The 22,688-nt window shown below is 46.3% G+C and overlaps 1 long non-coding RNA gene across 1 annotated transcript; it reads right to left on the bottom strand.

Moving 5' to 3' along the window:
* Positions 1 to 10,665: 10,665 nt before the first annotated feature.
* On the bottom strand, positions 10,666 to 22,125 carry LOC118670491. The gene is made up of 3 exons (XR_004972353.1): positions 21,698 to 22,125; positions 16,220 to 16,332; positions 10,666 to 14,773 (listed from the first exon to the last, which is right to left on the bottom strand). It is a non-coding gene; the product is annotated as an uncharacterized LOC118670491 (long non-coding RNA).
* Between the last annotated feature and the right edge of the window lie 563 nt (positions 22,126 to 22,688).

Here is a 22,688-nt window from a genome sequence, read left to right as displayed (position 1 = left end):
AGGGAAGTACTGGGCTGTTTTAGGGCCATGTAGCAGTGGATGGTCATGTGAACAAAACCTCTTTTGACTATTGCCAAGCTTAAAACACAAGGTCTTCAACTTAACCCAGATGTAGTATGAGACAGGACAGGCCTTTCCTGCAGGGTTGGGGGGTGGGAGGGAGGAGGAGCCAATTTTCTTCCTTTGGAGGAAATAGCCTGAACTTACGGAGCAGGCAGAAGATGTAACTAGAAAGCTATTGGGTCCAAGTTGTGAAAGGCCTTAACTGACAGACTAAAGAGTCTGGATTATAGTCTGGAAAATTACATTGCTTCTATACTTTTTCCCCTCTCCTTTTGGGAATCCAATTACATATACATTATACTTTGTACCTAATCTGAAATCTCCAATGCTCTTTGTTTATATGTGTTTTGTCTACCTTCACTTTAACCTCTAACATTTTCTTCTTTTACTAGGTTTGGACTTAGTTTGTTCTTCTTTTTCTAGTTCTGTAAGGTGTAAAATTAGTTATTAATTGTAGATTTTTTTAAATGTATACATCGACAGCTATAAATTTCCTTAGTGAGCGCCACTTTCATTGCATTCTGTAAGTTCTGTAAAATTGTGTGTTGTGTTTGGGTTTTTTTTTTTTCATTTATCTCTAAGTAATTTCCAATTTCTCTTGTGATTTCTTCTTTGACCCTTGGTTGCCTGAGAATGTGTTTTTAAATTTCTACCTATTTGTAAATTTTTCAGTTTTCTTTTTGTTATTTTTTTATGTGTGTGTGTGTGAATCCAAACACAAACACTTGGATTTTTAAATACATTAGTCTCTTAAGCAGAAAACAAAAAGTGGAGCTACAAACCAAAATTGCAATACTACTTTTATAACTGTCCGCGGACTTACTTTAATAGATATCTTTTCATAGGGCGTTAAGTTTATCTAGGAATGTCTTCATTTCTCTGTCATTGTTGAAGGACAGTTTTGTGAGATATAAGATTCTTGGTTGACAGCATTTTTCCTTCATTGCTTTGAATATAGCAATTCACTACCCTCTGGTGTCCAAGGTTTCTGATGCTTCTGCTCCTGATCTTACTGGCAAAAATATAATGAAAGTTGTCCTCTCTGCTTTATAAATGTTAATATTGTACCTTCCCATGTCTTATGAAACAGATATTTTCTTAGAGTATTGTGATATTAGTCAAGTTGTAGCATCATTTTTAAACCAATCAGAATTTAAGGAAAAGGAATTGAATGTTTTTAATGGTAGACACAATCATGACTCTCAATGACAAAAATTATAGATTTTCAAATTATAAATGAAAAGGTCACTGATGCATCCTACAGACTTTAATTTATAATAAAGCAAATGACAATCTTTAGTATCGCACATAAACAAAAAGGTCTTTCTGGTCTTTTAATTTTTTTAGAGTAAAGATATCTTCAGAATAAAAAGTGAGGAAACCATTATGGTTTATTACCAGCTATGAAAGGCTGGTTTCTTGCTCTGGCCTCATAAAGCAGCATTGTAATGAAATTACAAAAAAACTCCTATAGAAGGTGCTGGCTGGGCTAAGGTTTTTGTCCTTGTAACCCATAAGCAGATTGTGGTGACCTATCAGACTTGTACTTGTTAGCTCATTATCACTCCCGTGCCCCCTCCTCCAGCCCCCGCCACCTCCATTTTATTTTTCTCTTTTATGTACTCTTTTTTCTCCATTAGTTATACTTTTTCTTTTCTCTCTATTTCCATTTTTCTTTATTCTCTTTGTCTTCTTTCAGTTGTTTTTTCTCCTTTCAATTTTCTCAAATTTTTTGTTTTCTACTTTTTTTCATTTGTCCTTGTTTTTCTCATTTTTACATTTTTTTTAGTATTTTTAGTTAGCTTTGTGAGTACAGTTGGTATATTTAGTATTGTCAGTAGAGTTAATATACTTAGTTAACATAGTTATTGTTTACTTTCATAGGTAGTGAGTGTATTTAGCATTGTTAATGTTAGTATTAGCATAGTTTTGTTCTTTAGCATAGTTACTAATAATAGTTAGCAGAGTTTTTTAGTCTTGTCCATTAGTATAGTTAGCAAGTCACCACATAGATGACCTTGCAGCCATCTCTGCTGACCAGGAGCCCAAAGTGGGCATTATAAGTTCCTCAACACCATTGCAGAGAGCAGCCAAGGGGAGGTTGGACTGACACGTTCTGGACGGTACAGAAATGGCTGTCAAAGTCATCAATCAGCAGGGCTCCTCCAGCCTCCAGAGGCTTCCCCTGCAGGACTTCCATGCATGAAGGCATTCAATCACCAGAATAGAGTCAAGTTATTCAAGGTGACTGGAAGCAGCAGAAAACTCTTCATCATCATGGAGCACCTAAGTGGAGGGAACATATCCGATCCCCTGGAGGATCACTACCACATGCCCAAGAATGAGGCCCGAGGCACTTTCCGCCAGCTGGTATCACCTGTGCAGCACAGCCACCAAAGGGGCGTGGTCCACAGGGACCTGAACCAAAGAACATGCTCGTTGATGCTCAGAGGGACGTCAAAAGTGTGGACTTTGGACTCAGCAATTTTGGAGCAATCAGGTGAGGACATTCTGTGGTATCCTCTCATATGCTGCCCCAGAACACTTCTTGGGCCAAAAATATGATGGCCACGTGGTAGATATATGGAGCCTAGGAGTGGTTCTCTATACAATGGTCACTGGGAGCCTGCCGTTCATAGAAAAGAACTTTGGGAAGCTGCAGCGAAAGATTGTGAGCAGAAAATAAATAGCTCGTGCCGTTGTTCCTATTTTTTGAATTGGAAACGACATTTTTAAAATTGTTGATTCTCATCCAAGGGATAGAAGAAGTTTATGGTAGACCCATGGCTCAGAGACCAGGTCCATCATCTTCAGCCCAGCCCTCCAGTGTGACCCTGGAGGTTCCTGTCCACCCACAGCCCTAGCAGCAGCAGCAGCAGCTGAGGATCCCCAGAGGGAACTAGCAAGGGTCTGCAGGCGCTAAGCAGGTTCTTGAACTTTATGTTAAAAAGTTCTGATTCAGGTCATCCACAAAAAAGCATGGTGATGAAAAAATGTACAGTCCATGTAAATGGTGGACAGCCAAGGAAGGGATACAACCAAAGAGTCCAGGGAGGTCAAGCTATGCATCCTCCACTTTAAATGAAGAGTTAAACCATGATGAGCTCAGGGAGCCCGGTCACGTGGTGCAGGGAGAAAGGACAAAGGCTGAGCCCAGAGTGCTACCAGAAGAGGAAGAACATAATGTGCGCGCTGTGTGTGCCAGGACCCCTGGGAGAGACAGCACAAACTGCCACGATGTTCTCTGCACAAATTCACATCAGAAGGGCACCGGGCATCTCTGTGGCCTTCAAAACTCAAGACCAAAAATACCTGCTGAGCTTGGAGGATGGATGAAGCCTCCTCAGGTACAGCAGGAGAGGCCACCTCACTGCAGGCCCACCACTCAGCCAGCCTGTTCCCCTGGGGTCCTTTTCACCTCTCCTGTTCCTCTTTCCTTCCATGTTTGTAGGAGGGGATGATTCTCATTAAAGTACTTGGTTCTTCTAAGTCTTGTAATAAACTTGGTGCTTCAGAAAGATACATTGGATACTCTTGTTTGGCCTGCTCCCTGCACAGAATCGGGGCTGTGCATCCTCCAGTTTGAGAAGCATGTAGTGATGTAGCCCTTGGATGAATCAGAACAACTAGATAGAAGAAAAAAAGAGAGAGACAGAGAGAGAATTATCACAGTGACTCCCAACAGCATGAATGTAGTTCTGAAGGGCAAGGCTGTGAGCCATACTGCAGGGCAGAAAGGCAGACCAGTGTTACCTTCCTGCACTCACATTACCTAACATTTACAGAGCCCGAGGGGAATTGTGGTCCTGTGGCCTGTGCTAATTATGAACGAGAGGTCCACAATAGGACAACAACGTGCATCTTTGTTTCCTATCTATAATGTAGTTGTATCTTTCCCCTTTCCCTCTCAGGAAGGTGCCAGGATGTGAGGGTTTGACCATAGGAAATGGAGGTGTGAAGGCAGGAGGAAGCTCAGGTTCAGCAAACCTCTTGGTCAGTCATGGCGCCCCCTTCTGAAGTCAGAAAGTGGCATGGTGGTTTGGGAAATACAGGCTCTGCTCAAATCCCACCCCCACAACTCACCCATCAGCCCCTTACCTATTTCCTGCCTCTGTTTTCTCCTCTGTAAATTGGGATACAGTCCTCCTCACCCTCACCCTCACCCTCACACTCAAGATGAGAGTGTCCTGTATAAATTACAACACTAAGTGCTGGGTTGTTTTCAGCACCCTGGGCAGGGAGTGGAGGCCTCAGGCTGGTCCAGGTCAGGTGGAAATGGTGAGCTGCAGGCATCACAGGTGGGACATCATGGCTGTAAAGGACCTGGGCTAAGTGTCCTGCATTCTAATATCCAGAAACAGGTAGCTGTTGCACTTGCTGAATAGCAAGATAAGTAATCAAGGTCATTCATTAATATCATGTATAACCTCTCTTGTCAATTACAATCACCTGAACAGAAACCTTCAGAGTTTATTAATAACTTTGCCCACCACAGAATAACCCTGCTCAGGTCCTAGAACATAGGTAGCCTTGCACACTTGTGGTATTTCCACCAGCTTCTGCATTTACTCTCTCGCTCCCTGTCTCTCAGTAGCTCCTCACTGTCTTAGGCCTGCCCTGCTCCAGGTATGAAATGTAATATGAGAACTAAAGCACCTCTCCCCACCTGGGCGGTGTTCCTGCAGTAATGAACCACCAGCAATCCCAAGCACCCGGGTGTCTCCCACACCTCTGTACCTTTGCATATTCTGCTCTTGTTCTTCTGTTCCCTTGGCTTTGAATCCTCAGCTACCGTGTCCATTTCTACTTTATGGTGGGATGATGTTGGTTGCTCACACAACACATTGCCTTCTTCCTAAGGATGTTCAGTTGGAAGGAATTGGGGTTGGTCTAAGGCAGTTACAGCCACTGCATAACCCCCTGCTAATGACTGGGTCGGTTTTGGCCAATGACACATTAATGGACAACTATGGGGCCTCCTGGGAGAATTTTTCCTTCCTTAAAAGAAAGAGATGGGAGGGAAATAGGGTGCAGTCTTGCTTCTGGCTTCGGTGCTAACCATGGAGATGTAATGGCTGGAGTGGACAGCCATAGCGCAACCATGCGAGAGTGACACCAACATTTGGTAATGGAGTACACAGGTGCGTGGCATCTGAGTCACTGACAACGCTGTCACCGTGCCACCTCTGGACCTGCCATCTTTCACATTGTCTATCAACATTAAGTGTTAGAACCTTTGTAGTTTAAGCCAACCTTAATTGAGTTTTCTGTTACTTCTGTCAAAAAAATATTTAACCAGTAAAGACTTCAAGTTTCAGTTAAAATTCTCTTTTCTTAAAAGTCCTCCAACATACCTGTGTATCTGCTCAATTTCCCCACCCTTCAACCATGAAAACAGCTCCTAAGCCTAGAGTGCCCTGTCTCTCTGGCGTGTCCTTTCTGATCTGTGAACATCCCTGTGGCAGGCCTCTGACTTTTCATCTCTGTCCACATTGAACCTGCACACAGTGGGCCTTTAGAAGAGTTTAAGGACATCAATACCTGCACTACTCCTCGCCCAGAAGCCCAGAGCCATAAAGAAGCCTAGGAAATGAAATCACTGACCCAAGCAAGGCCTGCAGACCTTGTGAGCTTCTGCAGCCTCTTCAGCTTGAGTGGCAGGTCCCAACTCTCAGATCAGCCTCATGCCTGCATTTAAGTGCTGAGCTATTGATTTATGGTGAGCTCAGCTTCCTATTATAGCAACAGGAAGCCTTGTGCATAGAAAGGAGAGCATGAGCTACGGGGCAAGGGAGTTGTGGAAAGAACTTAATAGATAGATCCTTTTCACACTGGGTGAGGTTCTCTGCATGTCCTGGAAAAGACCTTGATGTGCAAGTGGGGAGTAGGGTCCCCCAAAACCCAAAGGAAGATGTTCCTTGATATAGTGGGTAGGCGAAGGCTCTTGGCCTCACCCGTGGCAATTCCAGATGCCAGACTGAAAATGGGGGAATGCTTGTGTGGTCACAAAAGCATGAATGACTCTAATTGCCAAGCAAAACTAGAGAAAAGGATGGTAGGCATGGGGAAGCTGGGAGGGTGTGGTGTTATCAGTGAAGGAAAGTCCTGCTTCCTTCCTTCCCTCCCTCCCTCCCTCCCTCCCTCCCTCCCTTCCTCCCTCCCTTCCTTCCTTCCTCCCTCCCTCCCTCCCTCCCTCCCTCCCTCCCTCCCTCCCTCCCTCCTTCCTTTCCTTTCCTTTCCTTTCCTTTCCTTTCCTTTCCTTTCCTTTCCTTTCCTTTCCTTTCCTTTTCCTTTTCCTTTTCCTTTTCCTTTTCCTTTTCCTTCCTTCCTTCCTTCCTTCCTTCCTTCCTTCCTTCCTTCCTTCCAAGCAAATTGCTTCTACGAGTCTCCTAACTGCCAGGTATCAGTGTCCAAGTCTCAGGCACCCACAGTGCACTGGGCTTAGGATGCCTAAGCCATTGTCAGGAGCACAGACTACATTATGCAGTTTCCCAGAGTACACGCTGTGGAATTTTGGTGTGTGGTCGGGCTCCTCAGTTCCTCACTATGAACCACTTACCTCCCTTCTTTGAGCATCAATCTTGCCCTTTAAAATGGAAACATCGTTGCTACTCAACAGGGTTAATCCCATGAGATTAATTTGGTTTGGCCAGTGCCCAGATCTCAACAGATACCACTTGAACCATTTGGAAATCCAGATTAGAATGGAGGCAATCAATCAAAGCAGGAGAAAACAGTTTATGTAACTGAGATGTCTAAGTGTAGACAGCTCAGGCAAGACTACCTGAGCGCTCCATGAATTCAGCAAACATACCCCTCTGACCTCTTGGCTTTGCTTATTTCCCTCTGCGCTGCTGTTATTCTCACCTGTGCTTTCTCTTTATGAAAGCAAGATGGCCACCAACAGCCACAGACTCAGAGCATAACTGCTCAGCTCTCCAACTGAAATAGAACTTCTCTTCTCCCATGATTCCAACACTGGGGACTGACTCATGGGACTTGACTGTCACATGCCCAGCCCTGAGCCAATCACTATGGTTTAGGATGTGAAATGTACTGATTGGTCAGCTCTGGGTCATAGGACCTTGATGGAAGCTTGTGAGCTGTTCACCCTGTTCCTGGAGTGGGAGGTAGTGTGATGCCTGATAGAGCAGGAGTAAGTGTCCAGTTTCCTCTGTGCTTAATTTCCTGGGATGAACCTGCCCATATTCTCTACCCATGGCCTGTTGTCTTCTGTTTACAAAAGGATACCTGTCAGCATCTCTTCTCTGCCAAAGCTTGTCTCAGGATTTTAGTCAATTTTCAGCTGACAGGCATGCTTTTGTGTCATTATGTCATTTATTTAGTCAACAAACATCTACTGAGCACCTGTGAGCTACTGTGAGTTTTTAAAATTGTTAATTATCCTGAGAAGCTTCTTATCACCCAGGAGTCTTCCAAAGGAAATGAGTTCTGCCTCAGCAGGCTTATGAGGTTAGCTGTGTGGTCCTGAGGGAATTGCTTCCCCTCTCTGGGCTTCTGCTTTCTCATTAGCAACATGAGGCTCTGGGGTAATGAGATCCACCTCCCCCTCAGCTCTGACATCCTGTGCTCAGTCTCAGAACATGTCTCTCCAGCTGTGAGTCAGCCCAGGACAGAGGAGGATCTGGGGGTTCTGTGTCTGTGAGGACCTCTGGCTCCAAGTTCCTGGAAGGTTGCCTGATGCTGTTGCTGCTACTGAAAATCTCTTTGGGGGAGTTTGTGAATCCCAAGCCCTCCCAACCCTGAAAGGCAGTGAGGGACTCTGAAAGGGAAGTGTAGGGAGGTTGATGGAAAGGAGGAAAGGAGACGAGAGGATGATGTAGAGCAGCGGTTCTCAAATTGTGGGTCTCGACCCCTTTGGGGGTCGAACTACCCTTTCACAGGGGTCGCCTAAGACCATTGGAAAACACATATACAATTACATATTGTTTCTGTGATTAATCACTATGCTTTAATTATGCTCAATTTGTAACAATGAAAATACATCCTGCATATCAGATATTTACATGACGATACATAACAGTAGCAAAATTACAGTTATGAAGTAGCAATGAAAATAATTTTATGGTTGGGGGTCACCACAGATGAGGAACTGTATTAAAGGGTCGTGGCATTAGGAAGGTTGAGAACCACTGATGTAGAGGGTCCTAGGAACCCATCCATCATCCACTTCCCTCCCCCTTCCCTCTTCTTCTCCTGCCCACCCCCTTTTTTCTTTCTTGTGGCTGAAATTGGTCCTGGCTGCCTGGAAGAAGAGAGCTCCCTGATGTGTTTGTTGGTAAAGGAGAGGGGGATTCGTCTGAGGCAAGCCCAGTGAGAAGGACTTTCTTTTTCCTATGGTTAAGTCTGGTTTCTCTTCACACTTTGAGTATAAGGGGACATGAATTAATTCCCCTGGTCATTCTGTCACTCATTTGTCAGCTTACTGAGCAGCTCATCACCTTATTAATCCATTTATTCCCCCTCTACTTATCTCATGTTTATTTTTCTAAAGAAGGAATATTTATTATAAGAATAGAGGACCAAGAACAAACCAATTAGAGCAGCTGAACTACTCAAAAAAACTGGAGTCAGCGACGGGTAAGAAATGGGAAACCATGTCAGCTGTGTGTCTTCTACCATCTGTTCCTGGGCCACAGACTCACTCCTCTCTGCTTCTCTCTGCCCCTCACTAGATCCTCCTATCTCTTCAATGTAGTAGTTTTTCTCTATTTCCACATCCATATCCCTTGTCTAAAGTACTACCTTTTCATTTTCCTTGAAAGCTGAAATGGCTCACATTTTTCTCACTAAATCCACCCTTCTGAATTTCTAATCTGTTGTTCCCTTTCTAGGCAAGTGAAATTTACATATATATATATAAAAGCCTAAGCAACCCTTACGACCGAATGACCAGAACAACCAAATGACAGGTCAACCAGTCGCTATGACATGCACTGACCACCAGGGGGGCAGATGCTCAATGCAGGAGCTGCCCCCTGGTGGTCAGTGGGCTCCCACAATGGGAGCACCACTCAGCCAGAAACAGGCTCACAGCTGGCAAGCACAGCTGTGGTGGTGGGAGCCTCTCCCACTGCTGCAGCAGCGCTACTGAGCAGCAGTAGGTACAGTGGAGGCCCAGGGTGAGCAGAAGTGGTGCAGTGCCTGGCCCTGGCTTGGGCTCCTCCCCAGCAGCCTGCCACTTAGTGCAGTGCTACATCCCTTGTACCCCATAAACCTGCAGTTACCATCTCTGGAGACTGGTTGAAGCACAGACAGAGTAACCAGGAGGAGCCTGATATCCCAATCACCACCTCATGTGAATTCTTCCTCAGAATTCTCTGCTTAAGTCCCACACACGGCCTTGCTATTTACACCTTTATCCTCCATTCAACAGCTATTTCTGGAAGACCGACCTACTATGTGCCCGACCCTGCTGCAGCAACTCCTGGCCATGGTTGCATTTGCAACCCAGAGCCCCCTCCTCCCTCCACCCTCAAAGGCAGGAGGCTGAGACCCTGCTGCCCAGGAGAACTTGGCTGGTGAAGGAGGAAAGAAGAAAGTGTCAAACAGTTCCCCCCAGTGTAATATGGACTGGAGGGATGTGTCCTACCCGCAGACCTGGCTTCTATCGGTGTGTGGACGAGTGGCAGCTCTCCATAACTGCACCCACGAATGTAACTGGCAGCCAGGACGACCAGTCTTGGTTGTCCGAGGTCAGAGCCAGACCATGAAATTCCAAACAGCAGCAGACACAGCACCATGAAAGCAGAAGCAGCGCCTCTGCAGACGGTGCGGCTCCCGCTGCCCAGGGCCCACTGAGTGGGGAGAGCCTGAGGTGACCCCCGTCACTGTGCCTCTGTTGGGGCCACCCTGGCAGGGTCAATGATAGCGCTTCATTTCTCTGTGTCAACGGGAGAAGCCCTCCTCAGGTGGGGCCAGCGCTGGGCAAAGACACTCTGACCTGACACAGAGACAGGAGTTCTGGAACCCACCACCCCTCACTGCTGTGGACTTTAGGCAAATCATGCTCAGAGTTCCCTGTCTGTAAAACAGGTGCATGAAAAACCAGAGAGAGAACGAAAACAGGCCCTGCGTCCTTCCCTGCCCCACTCCCCATCGCTCCCCAATGCCTTCCCAGTGTCCAGGCTTCTTGAGCCATATGCCTGCCCCTAGCACACCCCGCCCACTGTTTCTTTATACATGCTGTCCCTGTAGCCTTGCTCAGCCTTCCCACCTCCATCCACTAAACAACGTTTACCCCGTGTTTACTGTGCACCATTTGCATTGCTGGGCGTCAGGAAGGCAGTAATGAGAGCTAGAATTCACCTAGAGCAGCGGTTCTCAACCTGTGGGTCACGACCCCTTTGGGGGTCAAACGACCCTTTCACAGGGGCCGCCTAAGACCATCGGAAAACACATATATAATTACATGTTGTTTTTGTGATTAATCACTATGCTTTAATTATGTTCAATTTGTAACAATGAAATTGTGGGTCACCACAACATGAGGCACTGTATTAAAGGGTCGAGGCATTAGGAAGGTTGAGAACCGCTGACCTAGAGGCCCCAGGGGCTGATGGCTGGGTGGGAGAGCTGCAGGAGGAGCAGGCATCATCTAGGCCAAGAGAGGGCCGAGTATTGGGGACCATCCCCCTGTGCAAAGGCCCCGAGGTGGCCTGTTTGAAGCACTGCGGGTATGGGAGGACCGGAGGCTCCGGGCTGCTGAGAATCACCTGTCCTCGGTAGAAAAGGGAGAAGCTCCAAGGAGGTTTTCAGTAACCCCCATGTTTTCGTCTCGTGCTGTCAGCATCAGGCACTCCTTGCAGTGGCATGGGCGGGCAGGCGTCTCCCTATACTGACGGGGCTGTCCTTGAACGTCTGAGGCCAGTTTGAATGGTGCTTTTTAAGAAATAGAATCCAGAATTATGTGCAGGATTTAAGAAAGGTCCCTACTAGTGAGGGACCCTGTTCCATAGCTTCCCAGGAACCTACCTCTGTCGGTGAGTCAAACACAAGGTTTTAGTAAGAAAGCCTGTGTCTGTGTTCTGTGCCCTGATGAGCTGTGTGACCTTGACCGGGCAGCCTGACCTCCAGGGAGCCCAGGCAGTGGTGCATTTAAGGCCCTGGACCTGGTAAGAAAAGGACAGTGACAACACTGAGGGTTTCCTCCTCGGGGAGAGATGCGTGGCCTGGGGATTTTTAAAGATTCCAAATGGGCTGTGGGCCGTGTTTGGTGCTGTTTGAATTAATGCAACCATTACGCTTTGTCACATCTGCCTAATGTGTCTCTTTATTGTTTCAAAGCAAATTGCACATCATACAAAGAGGTCAGTAATGTGGTATAACTTCCCATTTGAGTAGAGCAGCCCTCCTCCTCTCTGTTGGCTGCAAGTCCCCCCATGATGTGCATTGCTCTGACCTGAACTGTGTGCCCACATGCACGTGCATGCATAGTCTTGGGGTTTCTCTCCCTGGAGTCCTCTTTCTTCCTTCCTTCATTGTGCTGAACACAACCTCGCACTCAGACAAGATCAGTGTTTTGATGGCTTTGATCAGAGCTCTACTGTGCCCCAACCCCCTCCAAATCAGGTGGGCATCAGGTCTGGCTTGGTGCAGGGACTCAAATTACACCACCAGGAGCCACTTTAGCTCTGCTCTCCATGCAGGCCTCACTCTCAGGTCAGTTTCCCCAAAGCAGTAGCCATGGCAGCCGCCTGTGGGTAAAGAACTTCCATTGGCATAGTTCTGTGGTTAAGTCCTGGCACAGATATGCTGGACTTGGGTCACACATCCATCCGCAAACTGGTTACTGAAGCAAAGGGGATGGAATCCGTGGGTTGGCCAAGTCCAGGTGACGTGCTCACTTTTGATTCCGGTATGATGGAAGATTATTGTCTCCCAAACCACAGGGACTAGGAAAGGCTTAAACAACAGAAGTTTACTTTCCCCCCTTCTGGAGGCTGGAAGTCTCCGATCAAAGTCCCCCAGGGTCAGTTCCTGGTGTGGTCACGCTTCCTGGCTGCAGCCTGCTGCCCTCTCACTGTGCTCACATGGCAGAGAGGGGGCGCTCTGGTGCCCCTTCTTCTTGTCAGGGCACCAGCCCTACTGGACCAGAGTCCCATCCTTTTGACCTCTTTAACCTTGAGCACGTCACAGGCCCCATCTCCAAGTACAGCCACTCTGGGGGGTTAGGGCTTTCTGGTTATTTCCTTTTTCTTATTTTTTTGCTCTCTTTTTTCTTCTCTATTATTCTTTTTGTCTTGTTCTCACTATTCTTTTGTTCTCCCCCCATTTCTTTAATTTACTTAATTTTTGTTTTATTCTTTTATTCTTTTTTTTCATTGTTTTGTTTTTCTCATTTAAACAAATTTAGATAGTATTTTAAACTAGCAATGTTTGTACCATTAGTATTGTTGGTAGAGTTAGTATAGATTGTTAGTATTGTTATTATAGTTATTGCTTTGTAGGATAGTTAATAAGCATAGTCCGCATTGTTAGTGTGTTAGCATAGTTAATAATCATAGCTAGCATTGTTAGTATTGTCGGTTAGTATAGTTAGCAAGTCACCATATGGATGACCTTGCAGCCATCTCTGTGGACCAGGAGCCCCATAGTGGGCATTACAACTTCCGCAACACCATTGGAGAGGGAAGCGAAGGGGGGGTTGGGCTGACACATTCTGAACGGTACAGAAATGGCTGTCAAAGTCATCAATCAGCAGGGCTCCTCCAGCGACTTCCCCTGCAGGACTTCCGTGCATGAAGGCATTCAATCACCAGAATATAATCAAGTTATTTGAGGTGGCTGGCACCAGGAGAAAACTCTGCCTCATCATGGAGCACCTAAGTGGAGGGGACATATCCGATTACATGGAGGATCACTACCGCATGACGGAGAAGGAGGCCCGAAGTATTTTCCATCAGCTGGTATCACCTGTGCAGCACAGCCACCAGAGGGGCATGGTCCACAGGGACCTGAGCCAAAGAGCATGTTCATTGATGCTCAGAGGAACGTCAAAATGGTGGACCCGGAGCCCCACAGTGGGCATTACAACTTCCATAACACCATTGGAGAGGGCAGCGAAGCGGGGGTTGGGCCAACACGTTCTGAACGGTACAGAAATGGCTATAAAAGTCATCAATCAGCAGAGCTCCTCCAGAGACTTGGACTCAGCACTCAGTTTTTGGGCGATAAGTTGCACGTTTGTGGTACCCTCTCTTATGCTGCCCAGAACTATTTCTGGGCCAAAAATATGACGGACCTATGGTTGAGGTATGGAGCCTAGGAGTAGTTCTGTATAAAATGTTGATAGGGACCTGCCCTTCATAGAAAAACACTTTAGGGAGCTGCGGCTGCAGATATTAAGCAGAAAATAAATACCTCACGCCATTTATCCATCCTTTGAATTGGAAAAAGACATTTAAAAAACTGTTGATTCTCATCCAAGGGACAAAGGTAGTTTATGGGAGACCCAAGGCTAAACATGGGCCAAGAAGAAATACTCAGTCCTTACAGTGAGCCTCCCTGTGACTACATGGACTCCTGGGTGACAGGCAGATATGAGCCTGGGGTTTGAGTGGGATGAGAACCAAGAGACAGAAAAGCATAAGGGGTTCACTAACATAGTGGCCACTTGTCTCATTGTGAACAGCAAGAAACCAAAACTGGAGTGCCTCACTGTTGTGATAGGGCCCTTCTGTTCCCCTGACCACAACAGCCATGGTCCTTCCCCAACTCAGGAGGTTCACCCAGAGTTCTCCAGGTGTCTGGAAATGTATAAGCAGCCTGAGAACCAGGGGTTGTGACAGGAGATTCAAGAGCCAGCCGTTCCACCAGTCATCTCGGAGTCAGGGGCCGCCACACCCAGCCCAGCCTCCAGGGTGGCCCTGGGGATTCCTGGACACCAAAAATGATCTGATAGTCATAGCAGCAGCTGCAGATCCCCAGAGGAAACCAGCCAGGGCCTGCAGGGGTCACCAGGAGAATCTTGGTCTTTATGTTGAAAAAGCTCGGCTCAGGTCATCCACAAAAAAAAAAAGCTTGGGAAAATGTAGAGGCCATGTAAATGGTGGACAGCCAAGGAAGGGACACAACCAAAGAGTCCAGGGAGGTCAAGCTACGCATCCTCCACTTTAAATGAAGAACTGAACCATGATGGGCTCCAGGGAGCCAGGTCACATGGTGCAGGGAGAAAGACTAAAGGCTGGACGCGGAGAGCTTCCAGAAGAAGAGGAGCATAATGTGCACACTGTGTGTGCCAGGACCCCTGGGCGAGAGAGCACTAGATCCAGTGGACAGTGGAGCTGTGCCAACTGCCACGATGTTCTCCGCACAAATTCACATCGGAAGGGCACCAGGCATCTCTGTGGCCTTCAAAACTCAAGACCAAAAATACCTGCTGAGCTTGGAGGATGGATGAAGCCGCCTCAGGTACAGCAGGAGAGGCCCCCTCGCTGCAGGCCCACCACTCAGCCAGCCTGTTCCCCTGGGGTCCTTTTCACCTCTCCTGTTCCTCTTTCCTTCCACATTTGTAGGAGGGGATGATTCTCATTAAAGTACTTGGTTCTTCTAAGTCTTGTAATAAACTTGGTGCTTCAGAAAGATACATTGGATACTCTTGTTTGGCCTGCTCCCTGCACAGAATCAGGGCTGTTCATCCTCCAGTTTGAGAAGCATGTAGTGATGTAGCCCTTGGACTGAATCAGAACTAAATGGGGCAAGGGGGGGGTGGGGGGGAGAAAAAGAAAGAATTATCACCATAACTCCCAACAGCAACGAATGTGTTTTTTGTTTGCTTTTTTTTTAATTGATTTCATAGAGGAATGGAGAGGAAGAGAGATGGAAACATCAATGATGAGAGAGAATCATTGATTGGCTGCCTCCTGCACATCCCCAGCTGGCAACCTAGGCATGTGCCCTTGACTGGAATTGAAGCCTGGACCCTTCAGTCCTCAGGCTGACGCTCTATCCACTGAGTCAAACAAGCCAGGGCACGAATGTGGTTCTGTAGTGAAAGGCTGTGATCCATACTGCAGGGCAGAAAGGCAGACCAGTGTTACCTTCCTGCACTCACATTACCTAACATTTGCACGGAGCCCAAGGGGAATTGTGGTCCTGCGGCCTGTGCTAATTATGACCGAGAGGTCTACACTAGGACAACAAAGTGCAGCTTTGATTCATGGCTATAAGGCAGGAGTTGGGCGTTTTCCCTTTCCCCTTTAAGAAGGGACTGGGATGGTGGGTTTGATCACTAAGAATAAAGAGCAGGCCTGGGGGTGGGAGGAAGCTCAGGTTCATCAAACATCTCGGAACAGTTAGGAGGGTGCAGTCCTCTGAAGCCCGGAGGTGGCATGGTGGAGTGGGAAAGACAGGCTCTGGGCTCAAGGTTCACCCCCACAGCTCACCAGCATGCCCCTTACCGACTTCCAGCCTCTGTTTCTCCTCTGGAAACTGAGACATAGTTATCCTCGCCCTAAGTGGTTCTCAACCTTCTGGCCCTTTAATACAGTTCCTCATGTTGTGACCCAACCATAAAATTATTTTCATTGCTACTTCATAACTGTAATGTTGCTACTGTTATGAATCGTAATGTAAATATCTGATATGCAGGATGGTCTTAGGCGACCCCTGTGAAAGGGTCATTCGACCTCCAAAGAGGTCTTGACCCACAGGTTGAGAACCACTGCCCTAAGAGGTGTGGGCTTCCTATGTTTATTACAACACAAAGTGCTGGGTTGGATCAGGTGCCCTGGGGGATGGAGGTGGTGGGCTGAAGGCTGGGCCCAGGGCAGGGAAAGGTGAGGTTGCAGGCATTACAGATGTAACATCGCAGCTATCTAAATAACAGGGCTGAGTGTGTTTCTTTTAGTATCTTGAAACAGGTGGCTGCTAATAGCAAATTCATTAATCTAGGTCATTGATTAAGGTCATCCTATGATACAGGTGACCTTGCACACCTGTGGTTTTTCTATTTGCTCCTGCACTCTTTCTCACTAGGTGTCTCTCAGTAGCTCCCCATTGCCTAAGGCCTGCTTGCTGCAGGCATAAAATGTGATATGACACATTGCCCACCTTTCCCCACCTGTGTGGTGTTCCTGCAGTGATGAATCACTACCAATCCCGAGCACCTGAGGTGTCTCGTGCACTTCTGTACCTTTGCATGTTCTGTTCCTCCAGTTCCCTTGGCTTTGAACCCTCAGCTACCTTGTTCATTTCTCCTTTACGGCAGGATGATGTTGGTTGCTCACCCAGCATATTGCCTTCTTCCTGTGGATATTCAGTTTGAAAAAAAAAATCATAATTACTCCAGGAAGTTAGAGCAACTGCATTGCCTCTGCTAGTGTTTGGCTGGGGAACTTGAGCCCCAGTTGTAACCAATGAGATATTAGAGGATGTCTACCAGGGCTTGTGGAAGAGATGCTCCTTCCTGTAGAGAAATAAATGGGCTGGGAAGAAGGTGGCCCCTTGCTTCTGGCTTAAGCACTAACTATGCAGATGTGAAGGCTGGTGTGCAGGCAGCCATAGTGCTACCATGAGGGAGTGAGAAATATATTCTGGTAATGGAGTGCAGAGGTACAAGGCATCTGAGGTATTTTGACATTGTTGGGCCACCAGACCAGCCCTGGACCTCCCATCTTTCACATCATGCACAATATTAAATGTTAGAAGACACTATAGTTTAAGCCACTCTTAGTAGGTTTTCTGTTACTTCAACCAAACTCATATCTAATTACTACAGCCTTCAAGTCTCAGTTGAAAATTGTCTGTCCTTAACTACTTCCTCAGTGCACATGTGTCTCCTCAAGGCCCCTGCCCTTCCCCCTGAAAGCATCTCATGAGCTATGGTGTCTGTCTGTCTGGTGTGCCCTTATTTGATCTGTGAAGAGCCCTGAGGCATGCCTGTCTATTCCTTTCTGTCCACACTGAGCATGCACACAGTGGGCAAAAACCTAGGAAATAACTTTGGCCCAAGCACTGCCTCCAAACCTTGTGGGCTTCTATAGCCTCTTCAGCTTTAGTATGAGGTCCCAACTGTCAGATCTTGCCTCATGCCTGCCTTCAAATGCTGAGCTGTCGACTCACGGTCAGCTCAGCCTCCCATCAGCAACAGGAGGCCTTGTGCATAGAAAGGAGAACATGACCTCCGTCGAAGGGAGACATAGAAAGGGCTTGATCCATCCCTTTCACACTGGGTGAGGTTCTCTGCATGTCCTGGAAAAGCCCTTGGTGTGTAAATGGGGAGGACGGTTTCCCAAATCCAAAGGAAGAAGATGTCACCTGGTATAGTGGAGGGCCAAACACTCTTGTTCTCACCTCTGGTAGCTCCAGATGCTATTCTGAGAATGGATGATTGCCTCTGTGGTTACATGAGCATTTGTGTTATTGCCCAGGAAAACGAGACAGGATGCTGGGCATGGGGAAGCTAGGAGGGTGAGTTCATGCCAGTGAAAAAAGGTCCAGCACCACCCATCAGTGAAATGGGTTCTACAAGTCTCCTGCACAGGACAGTTTCCAAGCCTCAGGCACCCACGGTACACTGGGTATAGAGCAGGGTGCCTTAGCCACCCTCGTGTGGACAAGTTACATTAAGCATCTTCCCAGAGTACAAGCAGAATGTGGGTGTGCAGTCTGGCTCCTCGCTTCCTCACTCTGGACCTCCCTTCTCTGAGCCTCAATTTTGCCCTCTAAAATGGAAACATCAGTTGCTACCTTATTGGGGTTAATCAATACCATGAGGATTAATTTGGTTTGGCCAGTATCCAGCTCTCACAGATACCACTTGACTTCATTTGGAAATCCAGATTAGATGGGAGGCAAACAATCAAAGCAGAAGAAAACAGTTTATGTAACTGAGATGTCTAAGTATAGACAGCTCAGGCAAGACTACCTGAGCGCTCCATGAATTCAGCAAACATACCCCTCTGACCTCTTGGCTTTGCTTATTTCCCTCTGCGCTGCTGTTATTCTCACCTGTGCTTTCTCTTTATGAAAGCAAGATGGCCACCAACAGCCACAGGCTCATATCATAACTGCTCAGCTCTCCAACTGAAATAGAACTTCTCCCATGATTCTAACACTGGGGACTGACTCATGGGACTTGACTGTCACATGCCCAGCCCTGAGCCAATCACTATGGTTTAGGATGTGAAATGTACTGATTGGTCAGCTCTGGGTCATGGGACCACCCTCTCCATGGAAACTTAGAGCTGTTCACCCTGTTCCTGGGGTGGGAGGTAGTGTGATGCCTGATAGAGCAGGGATGGGTCTCCAGCTTCCTCTTGGTTAATTTCCTGGGTTGGATCTGCACATATCCTCTACCCACAGCCTGTTGTCTCCTTTATTTGTTTTAAAACGTATTTTTATTGATTTCAGAGAGGAAGCAGAGGGAGAGAGAGATAAAAACATCAATGATGAGATAGAATCATTGATCAGCTGCCTCCTGCGTAAACCACCCTGCTCCCCACTGGGGATTGAGCCCCCAACCCAGGCATGTGCCCTCACCAGGTATTGAACAGTGACCTCCTGGTTCATAGGGCAATGCTCAACCACTGAGCTACACTGACAGGGCACTTGTCTCTTTTTTACAAAAGAAGCTATGTGGCATCACGTCCTTTCCCAATTCCCATTTCAACTATATAAAAAAAAGGAGTGAAATGTCCTTTTTGAATTCAAGATTTGAGATCCGCTCCCAGCTTCAAGGCCTGCTATTTTTCTGTGTGTGTCAGATTATAATTATCTAGCCAACAAAAATCTACTGAGCACCTACAATGATCTACTGGAAGTTTTCAAGATTGTTAATTATTCTGGGGAATTTATCACCCCGGAGTCTTCCAAAGGAAATGAGTTATATATGAACCAGCATCTAGAACTAGCTTCCAGTCCCACTCAGGCCCTCACTGTGTGGCCCTGAGGGAATTGCATCCCCTCCCTGGGCTCCTGCTTTCTCATCAGCAACACGAGGCTCTGGGGTAAATGAAATCCCAGCACCCCCTCAGCTCTGACATACTGTGCTCAATCTCAGAACATGTCTCTCCAGTTGTGAGCCCAGGACAGAGGAGGATCTGGGTTTTCTGTGTCTGCGAGGACCCCAGGCTCCAAGTTCCTGGAAGGTTGTCTGCTGCTGCTGCTGCTGCTGCTACAAAAAATCTCTTTGGGGGAGTTTACGAATCCCGAGCCCTCCCAACCCTGCAAAGCAATGTGGGACTCTGAAAGGGAAGTGTAGGGACATTGATGGAAAGGAGGAGAGGGAAGGAGAGGATGATGTAGACGGTCCAAGGAGCCCATCCATCATCCACTTCCCTCCTCCTCCCCTCTTCTTCTCCTGCCCACCCCTCCTTTCTCCCTTGCAGCTAAAATTGGTCCTGGCTGCCTGGAAGAAGAGAGACCCCTGATGTGTTGGTAGAAGGGAGGGATTCCTCTGAGGCAAGCCCAGTAGGGAGCACTTTCTTTTTCTTCTGGCTGAGTCTAGTTTCTCTTCTCTCTTGGAACATTTGTGGATACAGATAAATTCCCATGCCCAATCTGTCACTCATTTGTCAGTTCACTCAGTATCTCATTACCTTATTAATATATTGTTCCCCTTTTAACTGGCTTAATTAATTAGTTAATTAATTATTTACTTATTTATTATGAAGGAGGGGATATTTGTTAGGAGAAAACAAGACCCAAAAACAGAGACTAGAATAGCTTGACTCCTCAATAGACCAGAGTCACTAACTGGTAAGACATGAGAAACCATGTTGGCTATGGCTTCCACCACCAATAGCACCCATCACTTGAGGCCACAGCATCTCTCAGCGTCACTAGATCCTCCTATGGTTTAACTTTTGTGGTTTCTTTCCATTTCCACTGTCATGACCCTAGTCTAAAGCTCTATCATATTTTACTTTTTTGAAAGACTGAAATGGCCTTCTTATTTTCTTCCTAAATCAACTCTTGCCCATTTCTAATCTTCTATTCTCCTCTCTATGGTCAGAGTGATTTATTGAAAATGAAAATTGTACTCAGTGGCATTCCATCACTCCTTGGGTAAACATCTAAATCTTAAGCATAATGTGGGACTGGATTACAATTCACCCCCATTCAGTGCCCTTGATTGATGCCAGTCATTCAATGGAATTACACAGCCCTGACCCTGTTGCTCTCAGGGATGGCAAAGGGGCTAATGAACAGAGAGAGAAATGTGAGCACACACTTTAAAAACCAATGTTTGATTGATCACCTCTCTTCTCCTTCTTCCACAACAGAGACAGTATTCAAGACTGAGTTGACAGCCTGAGTCCAGAGGGCAGATAACATGGAGCAGAACCATGTAGACATGCACCATGAGAGATAATTAAACCTCATTGTAGGCCACTGAGATTTGGTAGAAGGGAGGGATCTTTACTCTTTACTCTTAAAAATAATTCAAGGAAGTTCTAATCAGCCTGATTATTGTATTTGTCACAATTTTGCAAAGATTTCGAAGAATCAAACAACAATGTCACATCACAAGTCTTTATATCCCCTTTAATTCTTTGCAGCTATGTCAATTTTCAATGAAGAATTTTAGATGTTCATCTAAAAATATGTCAAGTAGTATAAAGTTTCTTGAAATTCTTATTAGACCACTGGACATAAAGGATTTGAAGAATTTTATAATTTGAATTATGATTTGGCTTAATATTAATGTTTAAGAGTGGGAAAATATAAATTGGTGAAAGATGCTCTATAAACCATTTTTAGTTAAAAATTAATATATGGATATAGTAAAATATTCAAGTAATAAAGTATATGATATTGTTGGGCCACCAGGCCACTTTTGAATCTGCCATCTCTCACATCATCTTTCAACATTAAAAGTTAATATCCCTTTGTAGTTTGTCACTCTTATGTGGGTTTTCTTTTACTTCAAGTCTCAGTTCAAAATTCTCTGTCTTTAAAAGTTCCCTAGCACACCTGGGTCTCTGCTCAATCACCCTGCCCTTCACCATGAACGCAGTTAATGAACTATCATGCTCTATCTGGGGTGTCCTTATTTGATCTGTGAACATCCCTGAGAAAAGCTTCTGGTTTTTATTCTCTGTCCACTCTGAATCTGCACACAGTGGGCCTTCAGGACAGCTTTGGGACCTGGTAATCTGCCCCTTACCCCCCACCTCCTTAGCCAGAAGCCCACAGCCGTCAGAAAACCTAGGGCATCGCTTTGGCCCAAGCACTGCTCCTGAACCCTGAAGGCTTCTGCAGCCTCTTCACTTGAGAGTGCAGTCCCAACTGTCAGATCTTGCTCATGCCTGCCTTCAAGTGCTGAGCATTTGTTACCTTAACAGGGTTAATCTTACAAGGATTACATTGGTTTAGCCCAGGGGTGGATAAACTTTTTGACTCGAGGGCCACAATGGGTTCTTAAACTGGACCGGAGGGCCGGAAGAAAAGCATGGATGGAGTGTTTGTGTGAACTAATATAAATTCAAAGTAAACATCATTACATAAAAGAGTATGGTCTTTTTTTTTTTTTTAGTTTTATTCATTTCAAACGGGCCGGATCCGGCCCGCGGGCCGTAGTTTGCCCACGGCTGGTTTAGCCAGTAGTCAGCCCTCAATAGATATTGCTTAAACTCATTTTGATCTTAAGATTAAGTTCAAGACTTACAGTGTTAGCTGGAAGTTCCTCCTTGCAGCTGACCTTATCCCTACTGTTGGAAGTTCCAGGAAACTCCATTTAGCCTGCTGGAAAGAAAAGTCAGAATTCTCTTGATAGCCAATGTCAGAAAACAAGCAACGAATCAGAGGAGGAGGAAACAATTTATGTAACTAAGATGTCTAAGTGTAGACAGCTTCAGGCAAGACTGTACCTGGACTCCCTAAGAATTCAGCATAGAAGGCCTCTTCTGATCTCTTAGCTTTACTTCCCTCTGTGCTGTTGTCATTCTCACCTGGGCTTTCTTTTTATGAAAGCAAGATGGCCTCCAACAGCCACAGACTCAGAGCATAACTGCTCAGCTCTCCAACTGAAATAGAACTTCTCTTCTCCCATGATTCCAACATTAGGGACTGAATCATGGGACCTGACTAGTCACACGCCCAGCCCTGAGTTAATCATTGTGGTTTTTAAAGTGCAATATATTGATTGGCTAGCTCTGGGTCATGTGACCTCCCTCTCCATGGAAACTTATGAGCTGCTCACCCCGTTCCTGTGGTGGGAGGTAGTGTGATGCCTGATAGAGTTAAGGGGATGGGGCCAGCTCATGTCCTCCAGGAACAGTCTATTGTTTTCTGTTTACAAAAGAAGCCTTGGTATTACTTCTGTTCCCAATTCCCATTTCAACCGTATCAAAAAGGAGGGAGATGTCCTTTTTTCCCCCCTTAATTTTTAAAAATTGATTTCAGAGAGAAGAGGAGAGAGAGATAGAAACATCAATGATGAGAAAGAATCATTGATTGGCTGCCTCCTGCTCACCCCCTACTAGGGATTAAGTCTGTACCGCAGGTATGTGCCCTGACTGGAGATCAGACTGTTAACTCCTGGTTCATAGGTCTATGCTCAACCACTGAGCAACACCTACCAGGTGAGCTGTCCTTTTTCATGACAGTATTTGGGATCCACTCCCAGCTTCAAGACCTGCTGGTTTTTGTGTTGTTTG

This window comes from Myotis myotis, unplaced genomic scaffold, assembly GCF_014108235.1.
Source record: "Myotis myotis isolate mMyoMyo1 unplaced genomic scaffold, mMyoMyo1.p scaffold_m19_p_16, whole genome shotgun sequence".
Lineage (NCBI taxonomy): Eukaryota > Metazoa > Chordata > Mammalia > Chiroptera > Vespertilionidae > Myotis > Myotis myotis.
The sequence above is the reverse complement of the archived record's forward strand: the minus strand, read 5'-3'. Positions and strand labels throughout refer to the sequence as shown.